The following is a 24,162-nucleotide window of genomic DNA, read 5'->3' as shown; positions in this document are numbered from 1 at the left end:
CTTGAGAATAAGCCAGGACCATATTTCAAAAATGACTAAACAAACCTTTGAGTTAAGTCTTCTATTGAAGGCATGTGATTAAGAATGGTATTAACCAGCTATCGTTGCTTTCATTGAAACTCTTCTGTAATTTTATCTGCTTCATGTCATATGTACGTCAAGTTCAGGAGTGTTATTCATGAATCATGAACGGTGATCATGTTACCTCCTTAGAAGAATTCGATACGATATGTATGGACTCCGTATGGTTAGCTATTAAGACTTCATGGAAAATGAATGACTACAGTAGGTCAGCGATGGACCATAGTAATGCAGCAATGATTCTGCGAGTAATGAGCCGATTACAACCGTAAGAGTTGTATTAGAATGGATGTTGAGATTGAGTACCACTAATCGGGTCGTGGTGATGTATAAGTTATCATTGATAGACTAATTAAGTCAATTATCTACCTATTGAATATTTATTCCTTCTTATGAATAGAGAGCCGTATTACTATACGAGGAAGGTTGCAGTGCAAGCATAGAATTCTAGTAACGATGATGTCTAGAATGAAATCCCAGATTCGATTTTCACTGTCGAGGGAGTTTCAACGGTGATTGTTTATAAGCTCGAGCAAGAGCATGGGTTCATAGAATGATGGACGGAATAGAAAAAATATTCAGGCACGTGAATTACGATGCGATGATACTAGATATTGATATAGATACTTATGTTTCATTCTCCTTTAATAAACCTGCATAGTTCAGAGGTAGATTCCAAGCCAGATATTTTATGGCAGTATATTTTTTTTATATAATGCTCTTAAATTCGTTCTTTTCTTTCCTTTTCATTTTGTATAAGCTGAGAAGAACAACCCTTCCAAAAGGGGAGGTATTGCCGAATGACTATCTATCTGTGTGATAGAAGCCTAGTAGGATACCACATGTTGTTTAATTGCTTGTCAAGTACTAAAGGCTGGCCACCTTCTGTACTAACTATGCAATAGAACAAGTGTTCATGATCATAGTGATCTCTCAATAAATTCTTTTACTTCTATACGAAGGACCAAGCTTTCGAAGATGGAGGCAGCTAGAGATGAAGTGGTACCAAGTACGGTGGTATTCCGATTCCAAGCTTATACAAAGCTTGTATGGTTTAAAGAAAACACCAAGATAATGGTACTTGAAGTTTAACAGCTTTATGATGAAGAATGGGTACATGAGGAGTGCTATGGATTAAACAGTTTGATTCATCTTATATCATATTGTTGTTGTATGTTGATGACATGTTGATAGCAGGATCAAATATGAGGGAAATCAACAGGTTAAAGAGACAAATGTATGAGGAGTTTGAGATGAAGGATATGGGTGAAGCAAAACAAATACTTGGTATGAGCATTATAAGGGATATAGCTGAAGGTACTTTAAAATTATCTCAAGAAAAGTATGTTGAGAAATTGTTGCATAAATTCAGTGTCTAGGATGCGAGGACCAGAAGTACACCGTTGGTGAGTCACTTTAATCTCACAAAGAAGCAATCACCTAAAACGGACAAAGGCAAGAAAGATATGGCTGAAGTTTCTTATGCATCTCCAGTTGGCAGTTTAATTTATGTTATGGTGTGTACAAGGCCAGACATTGCTCATTCGGTGGGAGTTGTTAGCAGATTTATGTCTAATCTAGGAAGAGAGTATTATGAAGCAGTCAAGTGGTTGTTACGCTACTTGAAATGCACATCCAAGGTTACATTATATTTCAGTAAGAAAGATGTTATCTTGGAAGGGTTCTCTAATGCAGATTTGGGTGGATGTTTGGATACAAGAAAAAATATAACGAGCTATATTTTCACTTTGGGTGGCACCGCAGTTAGTTGGATGTCTCGACTTCAAAAGAGTGTTGCTCTTTCAACAACAGAAGCAGAATATATGGCTATCTCTGAAGCTAGAAAGGAGATGATTTGGTTGAAGAATTTTCTTGAGGAGTTGGGCAAGAAACAAGCGGACAGTGCTTTGTATAGTGACAGTCAGAGTGCTATTAATCTTGCGAAGAATCCCGTGTTTCATTCTAGGACGAAGCATATTCATCTGAGATATCACTTTACAAGAGAGTTGATAAGCAATGGTATTTTGTCCTTGAAGAAAATCCTTGGTTCAAAGAATCCTGCATATATGTTGACTAAGGTGGTTATGAATGAAAATTGAAGTTTTGCGTAGCTTCAACTGGCCTTCAGAATTGATTAATGAGAAGGCGTTGCACTAGTTAGAGTTATTGATTGAAGAATTGATTTTACTAGACTTACGAGAGTCAAGTGAAGATTGGCTAGACTCTAAGTGGGAGATTGTTAGATATATTTGATAATGTCATGGCTAATATGATTTATGTTTAGTTTTCAGATCTTACTTAACAGGACAAATCAGTACTTAACTGGGAATCAGTACTTATACTGGAAGTCAGGACATAAGGATATCAGTACTTATATTATCAGGAGATAATCATCAGAAGTTGGATATCAGAACTTAAGTGCTGAAGGACGATTAGATAAGGAAAGTAGCTGATTAAAGGAAAGAATATCGAGATAAACATAAGAACAGATATGCATGAAGAAGGAGTTCCGTGAAGAATGGAATACTTGGAAGAAAAGATATCTGATTGATATATTTTAGGAAGCAGAATTATATTCCATATCAATTAGCGATTATCTTCTAAATGTGTAGTATATAAACACAGACATAGGGTTTACACTATAAGTGTTATTATATTTGAGAAGATTATTCATTGTAATCCTAGCAGCTCTCGTGATATTTGTTCATCACTGAGAGGTAACAGTTACATACTGTAACAGAGTTTATTGTTTCAATAAAGTTTGTTTTGTGTTACTTAAGATATTAAAGTTCGATTTGATTGTATTATACATTGTATTCACCCCCTCTACAGTGTGTGTGACCTAACAAGTGGTATCAGAGCCTATCTGTTAACACACATACAGTTAAAGATCCAAACACAATCATGTCTGACACGGAAACTCCAACTAAGCCTACCAAAACTGAAGAACCTCCAAAGACACAAATTCAAAGTCGGTATGAAACCATCAGAGTTCCCATACTGAGACCATCTGAATATGCCATATGGAAGGTGAGGATGACCATGTTTCTGGAAGCTACAGATCCAGAATATCTTGATAGAATCAAGAAAGGGCCTCACAAACCAACCAAGCTCGTTATTGCAGTTGCAGGTGAAGCAGCAAAAACCGTACCAAAGGAAAAGAGTAATTATAATGCTGAAGATATCGCATCAATTGCTAAGGATGCTAAGGTACGACACTTACTGCATAGTGCCATTGATAATGTAATATCAAACAGGGTAATTAACTGCAAGACTACTAAAGAGATATGGGATGCTCTGGAAACAAGGTGTCAGGGAACTGATATGATTAAAAAGAACAGGAAGACAATACTCACTCAAGAGTATGAACACTTTGATTCAAAGGCTAATGAATCATTGACTGATTTATATGATAGATTTGTCAAACTCTTGAATGATCTGTCACTGGTTAATAAGGAGTATGATCTTGAAGATTCAAACCTTAAATTCCTGTTAGCTCTTCCTGAATGTTGGGATTTGAAGGCAACAACAATAAGAGACAATTACAATCTTGATGAAACAACTCTTGATGAAATTTATGGAATGCTCAAGACTCATGAACTTGAGATGGAACAAAGAAGCAAGAGAAAAGGAGGAAAGTCAAGAACAGTTGCTCTTAAGGCTGAAGAAGAATCCCCCAAGGCAGCTACCTCAAGGAAAGACAAGGGTAAAGCTCTTTCCATAAAGTCTGATACTGAGTCATCAAGTTCTGAAAGTGATGATGACTCAGATTCTGAAAACTTGCCTGAGACTGATGCTGATGAGGAGATGATGAAGCTGTGTGCTCTCATGGTGAAAAGGATCACAAAGATTGCATACAGGAAGTTCAGGAAGGGAAAGAAGTTTTCCAGGAAAGGCATAAGTTATGATAAGAAGAATTTCAGAAGATCTTAAGGCAGAGGAGGAAAGTCTGATAGAGGAGATTATACCAATGTCAAATGCTATAACTGTGGTGAGGAAGGCCACATATCTCCTGATTGCAAGAAGGTAAAGGGTGACAAAGGCAAGGTTCTTGTCACAAAGCAGAAAAGCTGGACAGACACCTCAGACTCTGAAAGTGAGGAGAACTATGCATTGATGGCAAATACTGATAAAGAAAGTGCTGAGAGCAGTTCTGAAACTGCTGAAACAAAGGTACCTCAGACTACTTATGCTTTTCATACTGATGATATTAATGAGTTGAGAAGATATCTTAAAACCATGTTTGTTAGTTATAGAGATCAAACTTTAACATGTGAAAGATTAACTTCTGAAAATCTTGCTTTTAAGAAAAGAAATGATTTCTTAGAAAAAGAGTTAGTTATATTCCATCAAACTCAGAAGGATAGAGATGATGCTCTTTATGTTAGGGATGAAGTGCTAAAAATGAATGAATCTCTAAAAACTGAGTTAGAAAAGGAAAGAGAGATAATCAGGACTTAGACTAACTCTGGCAGAACAACTCAAAATTTGCTAAGTAGTGAAAATTGGAAAGAGGGGTTAGGTTATGGAGAGGATAAGAATGATAAAGGAACTGTAGAAATTAAGCCTGTTGTTAAGCAAAAGCCAAAGTTAAAACCTGTTAAGTTTGTAACTGAAAAGTCTGATAATGATAAATCAGAAGTTAAAGAGGGATTAACTTCTGACAAACTAAAACAGGAAAAGACAGCTGAAGTAAACATAGGCTTAATGACTAAGAAGCAGCTTAAGCATAAGCTGAAAGATGTTAAGAATGCAAACAAGGTAAAATCACCTAGGAAAAATAGGAATGGAAAGGAAGGTGTGAATAAAAGCAATGATTATAAACCTGTTCCTGATGCTCCTAGGAAAACATGTCATAACTGTGGAAGTTCTAACCATCTGGCTTCTTTTTGCAGGAAGAATAAGAACATTAACTCCTTACCTTCAAAATCAGGAGTTAAGAGTCAGTCTGTTAGATATAAACCACAAAATCCTTGTTTTCATTGTGGTAGTTTATGGCATTCCATTTATACTTGTAAGGAATATCATAGTTTGTACTATGATTATTATCAATTAAAACCTTCTTTGAAGAAAGTTTCCATTGTTCCTTCTAGTGTAAATTCTGATTCAAAGTCTGATAGTGTAAGTTCTGATAAGAAAAATGTTAACATAAACTCTGATGCTAAATCCGCTGCATATGTTAACAAACTTAATAAGGCCAAAGGATCCAAGCAAGTCTGGGTCCTTAAAACTAATAATTAGTGGTCTTTGTGATTGCAGGGCAACAGGAAAAATATTCTAGTTCTGGACAGTGGATGTTCAGGACATATGACTGGAAATAAAGCCCTGCTATCAGACTTTGTGGAGAAAGCTGGCCCAAGTGTTTCTTATGGAGATGGCAATATTGGAAAAACATTGGGATATGGCAATATCAATCTTGGGAATGTCATCATTAAAGAAGTAGCTCTGGTCTCAGGACTTAAACACAATCTTCTGAGTATAAGTCAAATCTGTGACAGAGGTTATCATGTTGATTTCTTTGAAGAACACTGTGAAGTTGTGAGTAAATCTAAAGGAAAAGTTGTTCTGAAAGGATACAGGCGTGGTAACATTTATGAAGCTAAGCTTTCAAGAAGTACTGATGGTTCTGCAATCTGTCTGATGAGTAGAGCATCAATTGAAGAAAGCTGGAATTGGCAAAAGAAACTCTCTCATTTAAATTTCAATAATATAAATGTACTGGTCAAGAAAGATCTTGTGAGAGGACTGCCAAAGTCAGTATTTGCTCCTGATGGCCTTTGTGATTCTTGTCAGAAGGCCAAACAAAGAAAATCTTCATTCAAGAGCAAGACTGAATCATCAATTCTTGAGCCTTATCATCTACTATATGTTGATCTATTTGGTCCAGTAAATGTCATTTCTATTGCAAAGAAGAAATATGCATTGGTCATAGTGGATGAGTTCACTAGATACACATGGGTGTATTTCTTGCACACAAAAAATGAAACTGCGTCTATCTTGATTGATCATGTCAAACATCTGGATAAATTGGTCAAAAATTCTGTGAAAACCTTAAGGAGTGATAATGGCACTGAGTTCAAGAATTTGATAATGGAAGAGTTCTGCAAAAACCATGGAATAAAGCAGGAATTTTCTGCTCCTGGAACTCCACAGCAAAATGGAGTTATTGAAAGGAAGAATAGAACTCTCATTGAAGCTGCACGTACAATGCTTGAAGAAGCAAAGCTTCCAACCTATTTCTGGGCTGAAGCTGTGTAGACTACTTGTTTTACTCAAAATGCAACACTCATTAACAAGCAAGGAAAAACACCATATGAGATGGTGAAGAGAAAGAAGCCAAATCTGAAGTACTTTCATGTATTTGGATGCAAGTGTTTTGTTCTCAAGACTCATCCTGAACAACTATCAAAGTTTGATCTAAAAGCTGATGAAGGAATCTTTGTTGGATATCCACTTTCCACAAAAGCCTTCAGAGTCTATAATTTGAGAACAAAAGTGGTCATGGAATCTATCAATGTCTCCTTTGATGATAAGAAGATTACTGGTCTTGAAGATTTTATTGACCATGATCAGCTGAGATTTGAAAATGAAGACTCAAATTCTGATGCTGAAAACCCTGACAGTCTAAGTCCTGATACTGTAAATTCTGATGGATTAAACTCTGATGTTATTGAAACTGTGGTGACTACGCCAAAGGAAGATGCACCTGTGCAGGGGGAGCATACTCAAGATCTTACCACATCTCAAGAAACTTCAGAGCATACGTCTGGATCTTCAAGTTCTGATTCGCCAAGTTCTGATAAGCCCAGTTCTGACAGTGCTGAAAATCTAAATTCTGAAGAATCCAACTCAGAGAGCATAGTTTCAAGGGGAGCATCAGAAAAATGAAAATGAAGACAGCATGGATCATGGGGGAGCATCCAGTTCTAGAGAAAACCTTCCATCTGCAAGGAAGTGGACAAAATCACATACACCTGATTTGATAATTAGAAATCCTGATGCAGGTGTCAGAACTAGAACAGGTACTTCAAACGAATGTCTTTACAATTCTTTTCTCTCTCAGACTGAGCCAAAGAAAGTGGAAGAAGCTCTTCAAGATGCTGATTGGGTGCAAGCAATGCAGGAAGAGTTAAATGAATTTGAAAGAAACAAAGTCTGGACCCTAGTGCCAAGACCAAAGAATAGATCTGTTGTTGGTACAAAGTGGGTATTCAGAAAAAAAAACTGACAGTGATGGCATAATTACAAGGAATAAGGCAAGGCTGGTTGCAAAAGGATATTCTCAACAGGAGGGAATTGATTATGATGAAACATTTGCACCAGTTGCTAGGTTAGAAGCCATAAGGATATTTTTGGCTTATGCTGCTCACAAAAAGTTTACTGTCTTTCAAATGGATGTGAAAAGTGCTTTTCTCAATGGAGAATTGGAGGAGGAAGTATATGTTGAACAACCTCCAGGCTTTGTAGACTCCAAACATCCAGATTATGTCTACAGGCTTGATAAAGCACTTTATGGACTTAAGCAAGCTCCTAGAGCATGGTATGAGACTTTAGCTCAGTTTCTTCTGGAAAGTGGATTCAACAGAGGAACAATAGACAAAACACTGTTCTACCTCAACCATGGAAAGGACTTACTTCTGGTCCAGATTTATGTTGATGATATCATTTTTGGGTCTACAAATGACAGACTTTGCAAGAAGTTTACCAAACTGATGCAGTCAAGGTATCAGATGAGTATGATGGGGGAACTTAGCTATTTTCTGGGCCTTCAAGTCAAGCAGAATGAAGAAGGCACTTTTATTTGTCAAACTAAGTACACCAGAAACTTGCTGAAGAAATTTGGAATGCAAGATTATTCAAGTGCATCCACTCCCATGGCCACTGCAACAAAACTGGATAAGGATACTGGTAAATCAGTAGATATTACTGATTACAGAGGTATGATTGGCTCTCTACTCTATCTAACTGCTAGTAGACCTGATATCATGTATGCTACCTATCTTTGTGCAAGATTTCAAGCAGATCCAAGAGAACTTCACTTAACAGCTGTGAAAAGAATTTTTAAGTATCTTAAAGGAACAACTGATTTGGGATTGTGGTATCCTAGAGAATCAGATTTTAAACTAATAGGTTACTTAGATGTAGATTTTGCAAGTTATAAAATTGACAGGAAAAGCACAAGTGGAAGCTGCCAATTTCTTGGAGGCAGATTGCCTTGTTTAATGATCGAACTTAAAGATATGCCCCTTCTCCATCTGTTATTTTATTTTATACCGGTACCGAAGGCAATCACTAAATTCAAATCCTATTTCCGATAGGGACAGTTGACAACTGAATCTGCCTTTTACCAAAATTAGGCGTGCGGGCTCAGCTCTCACCCTCCTCCCATCCGCGAAGCTGAGGCGGGAGAAAAAGTCCTTTTTGACAGGAATAAAAAATAATGAAACTTTTTCCAGGAATCTTTCAAAAAACTCCCAACAAATACTAAAAAATCCTCATTGGCGCCGGGTTGGATTGGTTTCTTGGTTCAGCAAGAAACAAAAGTCAATTTCCACATCAACTGCAGAAGCAGAGTATATTGCTGCAGGAAGCTGTTGTGCACAGATTCTTTGGATGAAGAATCAGTTACTGGATTATGGGTTAACATAATTCAAAATCCCTATTTACTGTGATAATCAAAGTGCTATTGCTATGTCAGGTAATCCAGTTCAACACTCTATGACAAAGCACATCAGCATCAGGTACCACTTCATAAGAGAACATGTGGATGAAGGTACAGTGGAATTGCACTTTGTTCCAACAGATCAACAACTAGCAGATATCTTCACAAAACCATTGTGTGAAGCCACTTTTACAAGATTGGTAAATGAACTTGGAATGGTTTCAGGTTCTTTCTCTAAATCTGCTTAGTCTTGTTCTGTTATATCAGACTTTATGATCAGTATTTACAGAAATTAAACTCTTTATGTATTCTGTGCTTAATTGACAAATGTGTTTAAGTACTGACTATTGTCTGATATATGTTTCTAAACTCTGATAAGTGATATGTCTGTTTAAGTAACTATTCAATCCAATGAGGATAACTGTGCTAGATGCTGAACTAGTAGTCTTCAATAAATAAAGGATCCCATGTAAGAAGTAATTATTTCTGTGGACATTAAATGACACAAGCAAATTCTGATAATTGAGCTTAGTTAAGTTTACTTTGTCTATCTTATTACTAAGTCACAAACTAGAATAATGCTACTCATCTGTTAAGTTTTGATGCTAGTAAATCTGCTGAATGCACTAAGTGCTGATAAACCTCACTTATCAAAAGAAAAAGCAAAAGGATCAAAGAATAAAATCAGGTACTCCTTTGAGATCTAGAGTAAAAATGTGGAAGGGACGACCCAAGTGCATTGCTGGTATTAAGTAAATATGCATTAGAAAAGCAAAATATTTTCTTGGTGACTTTTCACACTCTATGATTACTGGAGAAATACTCTGATAATAGCATAAATTCTGATAAGCAGTCGTGACTCACTTACACTGAGAAGCCACTGTGAAATGGAATTTAAAAAGATGCATAAAATTAGCACAAAATAGTTGAGGTGGACTCAAGCATGAACTTATTCAACAGTAGGTTTCAGAATAATGACAGTTCTTTAGCAAAGTTTTAGTTATGCCTTATTTCTAAGATGTACTGAAGTGAATTAGACTTTACTCTTTGTCTGACATTTAGCTTAATGCACACACTAATCACTCCATATGAATGATGAAAATTACTGTGGCGGTCTATGTTGTTTTAGATAAACAGTCATTGTGTCACTTTGCACAAATTCTGAGGACAAGTTCTAGTTGCATGTTCTGATGATTAAGTTCTGAAGAATATAACTCAGAACTTGTATGAGGACTTACTAAGATAGGCATTCCTTTTTCGAGTTAAGAAATTATGTTCTAATGCCTGTTAAGTTCTGATATAAGTCTAAGTTCTGATATTACAGTCTAATTCTTTACTTGACTTATCTGTGGATACAATTTGATAACAGTCTCGGTTCAAACTAGAATATGTTGAAGTGGAAGATTAATAGTCACTATGGTTAGGGTTAATGGTATTCGTACTTGAACAATCAATTTTTACTTGCTTCTTGTGCGCATTAAACCATGTTTTCTCTTTCCAATGAATGTTTTTCTTTTTCCAAGTCTGGGGAGACGAGGTAGAATTAATTCTACCTGTCAGCATTAAATTCCTTTGCGTCTCCTGGCATTCTCTTGCCTATATAAGCAACCACTTCACATCAGCCTTCCCATCAAATCTTTTCTCCCAACCTCACCTTACCTTCATCCTTTTTCTTTCAAAAACACCATGGTCAGATACAACATGTTTTTGAACTACGAAACATTCAATATGGAGCTAAGTTGTGCCGATTGGCAGCAGGAATGGCACGTCACTGCCATTCCTGATGAGATATGGGACTCTGTCCCACAGGAGGTACTCACTCACCTCCTGTTCTTCTATATGGATTACCATCGCCATCTGGAGCGATTGGAGGAGGAAAGGATGGAAGCTCTCTGCCAGCAAGAGCGAATCATTCGACTCACCATTCTGTTTGTCGAGAGTAGGAAGAAGAAATGATTTATTTTCTTCTTCCTGTTTTTCTTTATCATCAGCCTTGCCCTGCTTCTTGAGCTAGGACAAAGGCTGTTGACGTTAGGTTTAGCAGCTTAGGGAAATCTTGTAAAAGTACTGATGTAATTTCAATTTCATGAATGTATTCACTTGATATATTAATGAAATTTGTTTTTGTTTCAAGATTTTGTCTCTAAGTTCTTTTGTAATGCATTGATAAATCCTGATACATAGTCATATTCTGATGACCATATAAATTCTGTTTTAATTTAAGTTCTGATTTTCCTTTATCAGTACTTACTCATCTGATTTATCTTGGTCATTTTCACTTGAATTATTTTCAGAATATTAATGATTCAGTGAAAAATAATTAAATAAGTGGGAACGGTTTTAATTTTGAATTAAAACTGTTTCACCTTGATTAATGGAATATCTGGGTAAGTGGAACGGTTTTTCCTTGAAAAACGGCAAGTGGGTAAGTAATGATTACTGTTTTCTCGAGCCCAGTAACTATCCGTTATTACTGCATGTCTGACAGGTGTCCAACGGTAACATTTTTTTCAGAGTATAAGTAAGAAAGAGAGAAGATTTTTTTTAATCTTTTATTTCCCTTCATATTTTTTTTCTCTCCTTGCTTTTACTCTCTTTCTTCTTCTCACGTTGGTTTTTCATACAGACATTTTATCAAACACCTAACAGGCACGCTTAAATCTCAATTTTTCACATGGCACCTAAGGATTTAATCATTGATGGAGCTAAGTTTGTTCCAAACAACTATGCTGCAATTCTTGATCATGCTGAAGCTCCATCTGAATTGCATTTTGTGCAAGATCTTCTTGCACACAGTGAGATTGGGTATACATTGACCCAGCCTTCAGTCTTTTCAAGCCAACAAGTTCTGACATTTTGGCGGACTGGGCACTTTGATGATGGTGGTAGACATGGCACTCCAAGTATTATTTTCGAAGTGGGTGATTCTTCATATGCAGTCACTCCTGGTACAATACGCAAGGCTCTACATCTCCCAGAAGGATGTACCTTTTCAATTCCAGAGGAATCAGCTCTTCAGGAGTTAATGGCCAATTTGGGGTATGAACAGAGTTTGGCAAAACTTGGGCAGTTGAAACAGGCTCATATCAGAAGAGAATGGAGCTTCTTCTTCGACTGCATCACTAAAGCTTTTGGGAACAAATGTTCGAATTTTGATGCTATCCCAATTTTGAGTAAGCACATCGGGTATGCTATTATAAACCAAACTCATTTTGATTTTGCAACTGTTATAATTGGTTTTATTGGGGATAGGATGACAGAGGATAGGAATGTTGTGTACTTTGCTAGATTCTGCCAACTTATATATACTTTTTGTACTGATGAACCTCAATTAGTCAGTTCCTCAACTCCACCTTTTAAAGTTGCAAAATGCTACTTTAATGACCTGGTAAATGCTGACACTAAGAAATCCGTGGTTAGACCTTTATAGATTCCTCAGTCTGTAAAATAGATCTTAGTAAATGCTGATCCTGATACTTATAGATCTGTTTATTCTGATGTCCAACCAACAACCACCTCCCAAATATCACAACAACCACCAGCACCTACCACTCATTCTACTCAACCAACCCTCAGACAATATATCAAATCCTATCTCTCCACTTTACAGACAGTTCAACCCTCATCATCAGCACCTACTGTGAAGCCTTCATCTTCCAAACCAAAGAGGACAAAGACTGTTCCTAAAACACTTCAAAAGAAAAGGAAGATTGCTTTGAGAGATGAATCTGATACTGAGGAACAAGTTCCTTCTTCAGAACCTGTTATTGATGAAGCTGAGAAAGAGACTTCTCAGAAGGATTCTGGAATTGGGGGATCTAGGCTTCTCAAGAGGCTTAGAAGAATGACAGTTCCTGAAACTCCCAAGGAATCCAAATCTACAAGAGATACAAGAAACAGAGGGCAAATAGGCCAGTTTCAGATGATGAAGAGGACGCAGCTAAGAAAGGGGATCAGGAATCTCTGATCTCACAAGAAAAGGAATTTGCTAAAGTCACTTCTTCTCCATCAACTCCATCTCAGGAAGCTGTTTCTGAAAAGGTCAACACACCATCTGTATCTCCTGTTGATCCAGGCCCAAGTGCTGATATTGATGTTCAGAACTTGGTTGTGCCTGAAGTAATTCTCTTAGAAGCTCCAACAGTAACTAATCCGTCAACAACATCTGTTACTGATTTTGTTCAAACTCCAGAGTTATCTACAACACCTTCTCTGCATCTAGATGTTGATGATCAGACTTTAGGTGAGAATCAGGATATGACTGTTGATCAGAACTTAGAACCAGATCAGCAATTAGAGGATGCTGAAGCCTCCATTGCTACTCACACTGATGTTTTATCAGAGGATACTGATTCTGTAAGTTCTGATGCTGCAAATGCTGAAGATACTGGTGATGCTGCTCCAACTGCAAATGCTGATGAAGCAGGTCCTTCAGGACATGCTTCTCAATAAACTATTCTTAAGTCTGAACTTGTTAAGAAGTTTGTTACCAGAGAAGCACCAGTGCCTTGGAGTGAAACTCCTGCAGGACAAGAGTGGACTAAGGAATGGAACTCAGTTTCCTGTGTTCCAAATGAAAAGCATCTTGCTGAACACTTGACTAAAGCTGATGAAATGTTAAATTCTGATGATTTCAAAACCCAGGTTAGAGTCACTGCATTGAGTACTAAACATCTACAAGGTCTTCATTCAACTACTCATGCAGAGCTACACAAGATTCAGGAAGAATTTATCAAACAGGAACAAGTTCAAAAGATTGATAAGAAAAAGTTCTTCCAACCTACCTTTGACAGGATTGCTTATATTGAGAAGACTCAAGATACTCAACAAGCTCAGATTGATGATATTCTGAAAAATCAAGCTTCTCAGCAATCACAACTTAATGAAATCCAAGTCTCAGTGGAATTGCTTGTCTCTCTTCTACTACCTGCTGATGCCAAAAAGGGGAGAAAGTAATTAAGTCCAAATGCAAGACTGACAAGACACTGAAAGGGAAGGATAATGAAAAGGATGATCTAGGAAACTCTGGAACGGGTAGAGGTCATAGTCAAGGTAGAGGTTTCACATCAAGAAAAGCTGCAATCACAAGTCATAGGACAAGTTCTGATACTGGGAAAAGAATAAGTTCTGCTACTAGTAAAAGGATAAGTTCTGATGAACATTTAGATCTTGATGAGGAAATATCAAGACAGTTATTTATTCAGGAAAATCCAGGAATGGACTTGGAGAGTTTAATGGAAGAAGAAGCCAGACTTAAATTAGAGAAAGTCACATCTAAATCTGAAGCTTCTGGTAAAAAGCCACTTCCAAAATTCAAAGGCATTGTGATCAAAGAAAGGACACATACTGAAGCAACATTAGCTAAATCACAACCGCAGATAGATCCAAGATCCAAGGGTAAAGAAAAGGTTGGTGAACCTATCAAGGTTTATGTGCCTCCTGAGGATGAAGAAATTACTGATGAAAAGGATGATCTTGCTCTGACTTCAAGAAAAGTTCTTAAAACAACCTCTGACATGGCTCAAGTTGTTCAGAGTCAAGAAACTCTAAGTTCTGATATTCAGAAGAAGCAAGTAACCTCTGACATAGCTCAAGTTAACTTGATATCAGAAGATAGACCAAAGACACTCCTAGCAGGATTCACTAAAGCAAAACAGACTCAACCTTTGAAGACTACTGCAAGTGGTTTTGAAGCTAGAGTAGTTACTGGAAAGGAAGCAAGAGATAAAATTGGATTGGAAAGTGCTGATGAAAGAAGAATACATAACACTACCAATGATCCAACTTCCTTGAGTGAACCAGGTATTGGAGCAACTCCTGAGAGATTGAATCAACTGGAATCTGTACAAATGGTTTATCATACCTACTTGAAAGAATACATCTTATTGTATTTCATGACAGATGGTAGGGTTTATCATATAAGGCAAAATGCCATTCCATTGAAGTATTTTAAAGAATTGGAGCATGTACTATTCTTACTTCAAGTGGATGACAGATTGACAGGAACTGCTGCAAACTATTTGAAGGATCAGATTCAGAGACAGAAAAGGCTTTATTCTGTTAAATCTGACAGCACATATGTTCCAAAGTACAGAGATCACAAGGGTGATATAGTTGAAATGAAGCCCAATTCTGCTCAAATTATAACTACCTTTCTAGGGTACAGGGCTGTGGAATTCAATCTTAAGTCTGATAAAGCTTATTTGATCAGACTGGATCAAGATATAAGAAAAACAAAGATTAATGATCTCAGGGCTGCAATCTTTCAAATTGGTGAAGATACTGCAGAGCTTAAAGATGCCATAAGGAGAATGATTGATTAACTTAGATATGCTGAGAGATGTTTGTTGAAGAACTATCTCAGAACAACTCCTGACATCAGAGAGATCAGAAGATGAAGCCAAGTCAAAGATCTACAACTGCTTAAATTCTGATATTTGTACAGACTGAAGTTGTTATCAGAAGTTAAATATTGGTAAAGCTTTAAGGACTGTAAGTTGTAGTTATCTAGTCTAATTCTCATACATTTGTACTTAATGATTTTGACATCATCAAATATCTGTTAAACTTGTATATTATGCTAATTTACAAGTTGGGGGAGATTGTTAGATATATTTGATAATGTCATGGCTAATATGATTTATGTTTAGTTTTCAGATCTTACTTAACAGGACAAATCAATACTTAACTGGGAATCAGTACTTATACTGGAAGTCGGGACTTAAGGATATCAGTACTTATATTATCAGGAGATAATCATCAGAAATTGGATATCAGAACTTAAGTGCTGAAGGACGATTAGATAAGGAAAGTAGCTGATTAAAGGAAAGAAGATCGAGATAAACATAAGAAGAGATATGCATGAAGAAGGAGTTCCGTGAAGAATGGAATACTTGGAAGAAAAGATATCTGATTGATATATTTTAGGAAGCAGAATTATATTCCATATCAATTAGCGATTATCTTGTAACTGTGTAGTATATAAACACAGACATAGGGTTTACACTATAAGTGTTATTATATTCGAGAAGATTATTCATTGTAACCCTAGCAGCTCTCGTGATATTTGTTCATCACTGAGAGGTAACAGTTCCATACTGTAACAGAGTTTATTGTTTCAATAAAGTTTGTTTTATGTTACTTAAGATATTAAAGTTCGATTTGATTGTATTATACACTGTATTCACCCCCTCTACAGTGTGTGTGACCTAACAGAGTTTGTTGGGTTTGTGGAGTCTATTAATTAAGCCCATGAAAATAGACTATTCAGATTCAGATTAGTTTATGGATTAGTCTACTTTTCAGATTTGGACTATAATTTTGATTTAGGCCTAGTTTCTTCTCTTATAAATGCTCATATAATTGTAAAATTATAACACAACAAATTGTGAGAGATCAATACAAGATTAGTGCAGCTTGTGGAGTAGAAATTTCTGAACCACGTAAATCTTTGTCTTGTATGATTGTCGTCTATTTTTTGTTCTTATTTATTCACTTTGGGTTTTGCTTTCGTTGTTGTATACTCAACAAGATCAAGGTGTTCACAAGGTTATCCAAAAACAGATTTGGTCGAAGCAATCGGTATCCGAGAGGCATTGAGTTGGGTGAAGAACAACAACTACAACAACATTGTCCTCGAGTCTGACTGCTTGCCGATTATTCAAGCCATTCGTAGCTCTTTCATGTGCTTCTCGTATCTAGGGAGAGTGATAAATGAATGTCGAGATCTCTTGAAAAGTTTAAATTCTAAAAACGTTATGTTTAGATTTGTGAAATGATCTATGGACAAAGTCGCACATTTTTTAGCGCGACACAACTGTTCAATAGCTGATCGTGTGTGGAAGGTGGGAGATTTCTGCCCCGATTTCCATTCTGTTATATTGAACGATTTAAGTTATCAATAACGGTTCGAAGCTTTTTATGGCAAAAAACAATCAATCTCAAAAACACTATTTTAATATGTTCTTCGTTCATCCAATCTTAATATTTCAAATTTTCATTTTTTTACAATTTAGTTCTACCAATATGAAAACTAGAACATGATATATAATATATTATAATAACCAGAATGAGGTATAATTTAGTATGTCTTTATTGGTCGGTATGTCTTTTTTTGTTGGTTTGGTTATCCCAATTTATTACCGTCGGATCTTTTTAATCAAGTGATCATAACCGTTAGATTCAAATACTAAAACAATATACACTACTCAAACTCTCAGGTTCGAATCCCGCCAATAACAAATATCTATAAGTATTTATATTATTATTTATACAATACTAAAATCTCAGGTTCGAACCCCACCGACAATAAAAATTTATATTATTATCTATACCCTACCCAAGATTCAAGTTCAAATCATGTCAACAACAAATACTTATATTATTATTTATAAATATAATATTAAGGTAATGATTAAAAAAATTATATAATTTTAAATAATATAAAAAAATTAATGAAAATGCACGGGTTGTAAAGTTAGTTATTTATTATAAAAGAACTATCATAATATCATGTATCAGCAGTAATTTTTGTAACTAAAGTTAAAATTAAAAATTATACCTGACATTTCTTCTTTCTCATCTACATCTAGCACAAAGAAAAGAGGGGGTTTTCAAGCGTTTTACAAAAGTGTGACACACAGAACACACACAGAGCACACACTCAAACAACCCACCATGAGAAGAGCTTCATCAAAACTCATAAACTTAACCAAACCCTCTTTCTCTCTTCTCTCCAGAAATCTCTCAACTCAAAACCCCATAAATCACAACTTCCCCTTAAACCCTAATTTCAAGAACTTGACAAAACCCCATGATTTTCTCTCATCAAGATCCAATTTTTGTGCTAGCCCATCTCAATATTTCACTACTTATGCAGATGCAAAGCTTCAAATCCCCCAAATATCATCAAGACAACGAAAAATTAAAGAAAATCACACCTTGAAGAGGCTTTTGAGGTTGCAGAGACTGCTGATGAAATGGTGAAAGCTTTTAAAGAAATGGAAGCAAGTTTCGAAGAAAAGAACTCGGGTTGGCTTGTCTGAAAATGGGGCTTAAATTTGATCAAGAAGGTGAGGAACCCGAAAAAACATTGTCTTATGGTTTAAGGGCTTTGAAATTTTAGATAATAATGATAATTTGTCGTTTCCGCTTGCAATGACTTTGCAATTGTTGGGTTCTGCTTGTTATAATTTGAAGAGGTTTAATGATGGTTTGGGGTATTTAAATAGGGCTAATAGGGCATTGAGTAAGTTACAGGAAGATGGTACGATTAGTGTTAATGATATTAGTCCGGTTTTACACGCGGTTCAACTTGAGTTAGCGAATACGAAGACTGCATTAGGGAGGAGAGAAGAAGCTCTTGTTCATCTTAGGACTTGTTTGGAGATTAAAGAATTGACTTTAGAAGAGGATAGTAAAGAACTTGGAAATGCTAATAGGGATTTGGCTGAGGCGTATGTTGCGGTTTTAAATTTTAATGAGGCGATGGGGCATTGTTTGAAGGCTATTGAGATACATAAGGCGAAGTATGGGTTGAATTCGGTGGAGGTTGCACATGATAGGAGGTTGCTTGGAGTGATATATACTGGATTGGGAGAGCATGAGAAGGCGTTGGAGCAGAATCAGTTGTCGCAGAAGGTGTTGAAGAATTGGGGTCTTAAATCTGAGTTGCTTCGTGGTGAGATTGATGCAGCCAACATGAAGATTTCATTAGGAAAGTTTGACGAGGCTATTAATACTTTAAGAGGTGCTGTTCAAACAGACTGAAAAAGACAGCGAGGAGAGAGCTATGGTCTTTGTTTCTATGGCCAAAGGCTTTTGTAATCAGGAAAATTTTGCTGACTCAAAGCGGTGTCTTCAGATTGCATGCGGAATTCTAGATAAGAAAGAAACCATCACCCCAGAAGTTGTTTCTGAGGCGTTTATGGAAATATCAATGCTATATGAGACCATGAATGAGTTTGAAACTGCAATCTCTTTGTTGAAGAGATCACAAGCCATGCTCGAGAAGCTTCCACATGAACAGCATTCAGTTGGAAGCGTTCAGCGAGAATTGGTTGGTTACTTTTGCTGACAGGAAAGGTAAAGCAGGCTATTCCTTACTTGGAAGAGGCTACAGAAAGATTAAAAGAGAGCTTTGGTTCTAAGCATTATGGGGTGGGGTATGTTTACAATAACTTGGGTGCTGCATATTTGGAACTGGATAGACCTCAGAGAGCTGCACAGGTTTTTGCATATGCGAAGGATATTATGGATATGTCTCTTGGTCCTCATCATACCGATTCAATTGAGTCATGCCAGAACCTTTCAAAAGCTTATGATGCCATGGGAAGGTAAACAAGTATATTTAAGTTGATCTCGATAGAATCAAATACCTAATGTAGACTAGTATTACAGATATATCAATATATATTATTACTTAAAATACGTAATTAGACTATATACTACAGTTGACAACATGTAGGTATGATAATCTACGTTTTCGGTCAATTTTTTAATATTGCCTAGAAAATAACAATAAATTGACGTTGCCCACAAGGATGATTTTTTATTTTTCAATTTTAGGTTCTGTTTTGCTGGAGTATATAACCATTTTAGAGGGATCCTGTTCTTTTAAAAAAACAATTATTTGTACTTCAGATGTAACTAGGCCGTTTGAGCTTTGTTTTATATACTTTCTTTTATAATCATCATACAGTACCTATCAGCAGCAGTCTGTAGTCCACATACGAATATACAGTCTTCCCTGTCTTTATCCCTTGATTACTTGCGTTACTTTGAAATTGGATTGCATATTTACTTTCGTTACTTTGAAATTGGATTGCATATCCTAAGACTCGTCACTAAAGCACACCTGGAAAATCCCAATTGGGAATGTAGCTCTTTACTTTTGCCAAATATACTGCCATGGCAGAGCTTAGGTCATCTCCAACCATTACTCTATTTTAAAACAAATCTATCTTTAAAATTTCACCTTTTTCACTTCAAATCACTATTTCCAAAAAGTTACATTTTGTACCAAAAAACTACCTTTTCCAAAAAGTACCTCTTTCAGAATGGCAGAAGTATAGTTCCAAACACCTATATTGACACGAATAAGATGATTTAATCTTGTATTTTTACAGTTCAAAAGATTTTACAATTAGCCTTCCAAGCAGTTGTTCCTCTCCTTTATTTGATAGTGAAATTGTATTAAAACAAAGGAAAAAATTACAAATTTGCAAGGGGCATACCCCAGGAACAACAACCCCCCCCCCCTCCCACACGGCTATACTAGTACTGCAATTAAAAAAGCAAAGTGCTAAGAGTCTTGTCTTTAGCCAAGTGTTTTTTTGAAATTTTTCAGATGAGTGAACTCTTTCTCTAACCTTACTTTTTACAATAAGCACAGACTATTCACCCGTTTGGGCCTTCATTTGTTCTAAGACTATATTTAGTAGTGACCTGTAACTTAAAAGTACTTATGTTCAAAAATATTTTTTATGAGTCATCCTTTCTTCTCCAACCACCAGATATTGGTAGTAACTAACTAGTGTTCTTACAAGATTTGCTAAGATTTAATATACTTCATAGTCACTATCACGGCAAAAATCAATCTTAGATTGCTGTTAAGCTTGATGAAGTGTGAATGTGTGGATTGAATAGTCGATCACTTGATGTGTTCCTTTTTTAACATGAAACTTGAACAATATTTAGTATATAATTTGTACTTTCTTTGGAATCTTTTAGAACCAAAAGCCTAAACTGATGGTTTGATTTTTGAGTTGGGACCTTAAAGTTTCTTGTGATCAAATATATCACTCTTGGTTGCAGTTTTTGTGATGTTGCGGTAATATATGACGCAAAGATTTAAGTTATTAAGTTAATAGCAAATGGGATATCGTGTCATTTGTGTCCCAAAATTGCGTATGGATGTTTATTCATTTTTTTTTAAATTTTTCCTAATATAGTGTTATAATGTTTATAGGGTCATTTCATTAAGTAATTACATGTGTTTACTTTAAGTAAAATTGCACACATAAATATGATATAAGAAAGACGTGCCCCTTTTAAATCTGCAATTTCGATAGATGTATCTCATGAATTGAAAAAGAGAACCTATCATTCTTTTTAGCTAGTAAGGATTTAGGTTCTTCAAGTGTTACTTTTGTGGATCATTATATTATAATATGCCTTCGTAATGCTGAGAGGCATTTTTCTTAAACAGCCATATCCTTTATGAATTACCTGAAGCCAAGCCCATGTTTTTCATGGTTTGTAAGTTTTCAAGTTTGTTGTTTTGACATCATCTTCCGAATCTGCAGCTATGCAATGGCAATTAACTTCCAGGAGAAAGTGTTGAGGCTTGGAATGCCATGGTCAGAGTGCAAAGACGAACTTGAAGAAGCACGTCGTCTTCTTGAACAATTAAAGCAAAAAGCTCGGGGTCATTATCAAAAGATGTTCCCAAAAGGCCTTCCTCTTCCCCCACTAAAGAAGCTGTCTCTCAGCTAGGAGTCACAATCAGGCTTTGCAGAAACTGAAAAGCTGTCAAAGGCTGCCTAATGGGTAATCATACGTGGATGAATATTATTGTGCAGAAATTTACATTCTTCAGCTTGTAGTGAGCTTTTTTGCTAAATGCCCAATAGGTATGGGTTAGTTAAATTGATAGTTTGTAATATCTCTAGTAATCGTCAATGGTGACTAGCTGAATTTAAGAATGCAGTAGGGCCGGTAGTCCTCTGTTACCTGATATACTCTGTAGTTTGTTCTGCAAATACTGGTAATTGATGTGTGGTGGCGGTCCTTAAAACTTGTTCTTGATTGCATTATAACTCTATTTTTGTTAATTATTAGAGGAATGTTGATGTCCTTTTCTTATGTTTTGCACCATGTTTAAGATGTTAGTAATAGTCAGATGCGTTATTCAGCTCTGTCAAGATTTATAAATGCAAATGTCCAGATAAGTGTTTTAAAACTCTAAATTAATGTTTGATTCGGCAGTTCTGCATGATCTCATCCTAACCCAAATCAATCGCCGGACAAAATATAGTGCCTTTGTGTACGAGTCCAGATCTTGTGTTGGATAATTACAAGCATTGTTATGCTGCTTCTAAAGAAAATTTGAAGAAGGTAGGAAAGATAATTACTTTCGGAAACAGAGTATTAATTAGTAGAGCTAAAGTAGAAAGTCCTTAACATTTTCACCAATTCCGACCTATATGTGTTAAACTTTTAGCAAAGAGATTAAGTCAATTCATATGATAAGTATTTTAACAAAAATTGTTGCATAAAGAGACGAAACAGTTAGCATGCTAATGCTTCTCAAAGTGGATTAAAAGTAGACTTTATTGCACGAAGATGACCTCAGTTGTATTTTTTTTGCACAAAAATATTCAAAATATAATAATAGTCAGGTATGACCTATAATTTTCCTTAGTTATCATTAACGCACGTTAAATGTTCAGGATAAAATTGAAAAAAAAAATTGTAACTGTTAATTTATCCATGTATTTATATTAGGCCATACATAAGCAAACCCACTGGAAATGTGAAGAAAGCAGACTGAATCGTGAACAACAATCAAATACCTCAGGCTGGTTATCATAAATAGTTGTGAAGACAAACTCTTTCCTAACTTACCATTGCAATATTTTAAAGTATGATTGGTACGAAGAATTTCCATCAGCAAAACACCAATTCTTAAAAATGTGTCCTGAATGAATAAGAGATCCCAACTGCCTAACAGATCATTGATGCTAAAAGCCACTGCTACTTCCAATGCTGCTCCAGAAACGGCTGCTTCCAATGTTTTGATACTTGCATAAATTTCATGTCTTTTGAACACCCCCTTAATAAGATTAGTTGCCTTTGGAATATTTGAACAGGCCGGTTTAATATCGTCGAGATTTCCAGTCTCCACTTTGGCATCACGTAAACACTGGATAACAAGCCGTTCACAATGTTTCACACTATCCAATTCACTTCCACGAATTCCTTTATGTCACAACCTTACAGATTTGTGTTCCATGTTCCAAGTTGACATCAATTTAAATATTTACTCATATGAGAGGCACATGTATGGCATCTGCATTGTAACACGAACCAGTCTCATTAACTTTATCTCATTGATTTCACATGTTTTCAAGAGGTGATACATCATGTTTCAAAGCAAATCTTCACCTCCAATAGTGCCCTAAGCTTTGATTGTTATTGCGAGATTAAATGAATTATACCTATTAATTCAAAAAATTGCAAGATATGTTGGTGATACATGAATTATACCTGAATCATGCGGTGCCTATTATTATATGTTGGGCATTTTTGTGTAAAAAAAATTATAACTCAGGTCATGGTCCGTGCAATTAAGTCTTAAAAGTAAATGTTTTTTTCCTTTAAGAAAGGATGAAATTGTTTCACAGCATAGGCAAGGCATGCAACACAATTTTGTGGATGTCATCATGTTAAACAAGATCACGTTTCGAATTCGGATATTAGGGATTTGTTGTTAGCTTGTTAAAATAAAGAGTAATTGGCAGTTTGTAACCTACTTTTATTTTCATTTTTGCGATTTGGGTCTACATTATTTTTCCTGTCACTTACACCCCATAAAATTAATTTCGCTTCTATTTGCACCCCATTGACCGACTTTCCATCCATGTTGACCGTTAACTTTAACGGAATCGGGGGCATTTTAGTAAATTACTAATTAAACCAGAAGAAAATAAGAGTATTTTGCACTTTGTAACCCATTTCTTTGGGCATTTTTTCAATTCGGGTCTATATTATGTTTCCTTGCAAGTTGCACCTTTAACTTTGAATTTCGCTTTGTTTTGCACCCCGGACCATTTTTAACTTTTATATCAGGGTTAAAAATCAAAACTTTCTGATTTCCAAGAACAAATCGCCGGATCCTTAGATTTCCCAGTCCAAACCAACAAATAAATACATGAATCGATTGTAAATAGGGCTGAGCAAATCGAACCGAAAAAACCGAACCGAACCGTACTAATTCAGTTCGGTCCTGATTTTTCAGAAATTCGTTCTATTTCGGTCCGGACCAAATAGACCGAAATAAAATTCGGTTTGGACCGATTCTTTTAAAAAAATATTTCGGTCCGGACCGAATAGACCGAATAGTCCAAAATCATAATACTATAATTTTATATTATATATTTACATATATCTAAAAATTATAATCATAGTTTTAATTTGTAATTATACTCGTACACTCTTAGAACTCTACATATCACCTTACTTAATTATATTTTAGATTTCATATTTTTTGGTTTGAAATTTTTAATAAAATTTTCTTTTTTAAAAAAACTCGGTCCGTTTGATCCAAAACCCGGGCCGAATCGAATTATTTGGGTTTGGTTGGTCCGGTCCGGTCCATAATAAAATTTCAGTTTGGTTCGATCCAAGAAAAGAAATGA

At 35.8% G+C, this 24,162-nt stretch overlaps 1 pseudogene; it reads left to right on the top strand.

The window, feature by feature from the left end:
* The first annotated feature begins 1,547 nt into the window (after window positions 1–1,547).
* Window positions 1,548–21,238, top strand: LOC141691126 (protein KINESIN LIGHT CHAIN-RELATED 2-like; annotated as a pseudogene).
* Window positions 21,239–24,162: the final 2,924 nt, after the last annotated feature.

Source organism: Apium graveolens, chromosome 10 (genome assembly GCF_009905375.1).
Source record: "Apium graveolens cultivar Ventura chromosome 10, ASM990537v1, whole genome shotgun sequence".
In the NCBI taxonomy this organism is placed as follows: domain Eukaryota; kingdom Viridiplantae; phylum Streptophyta; class Magnoliopsida; order Apiales; family Apiaceae; genus Apium; species Apium graveolens.
The sequence above is the reverse complement of the archived record's forward strand: the minus strand, read 5'-3'. Positions and strand labels throughout refer to the sequence as shown.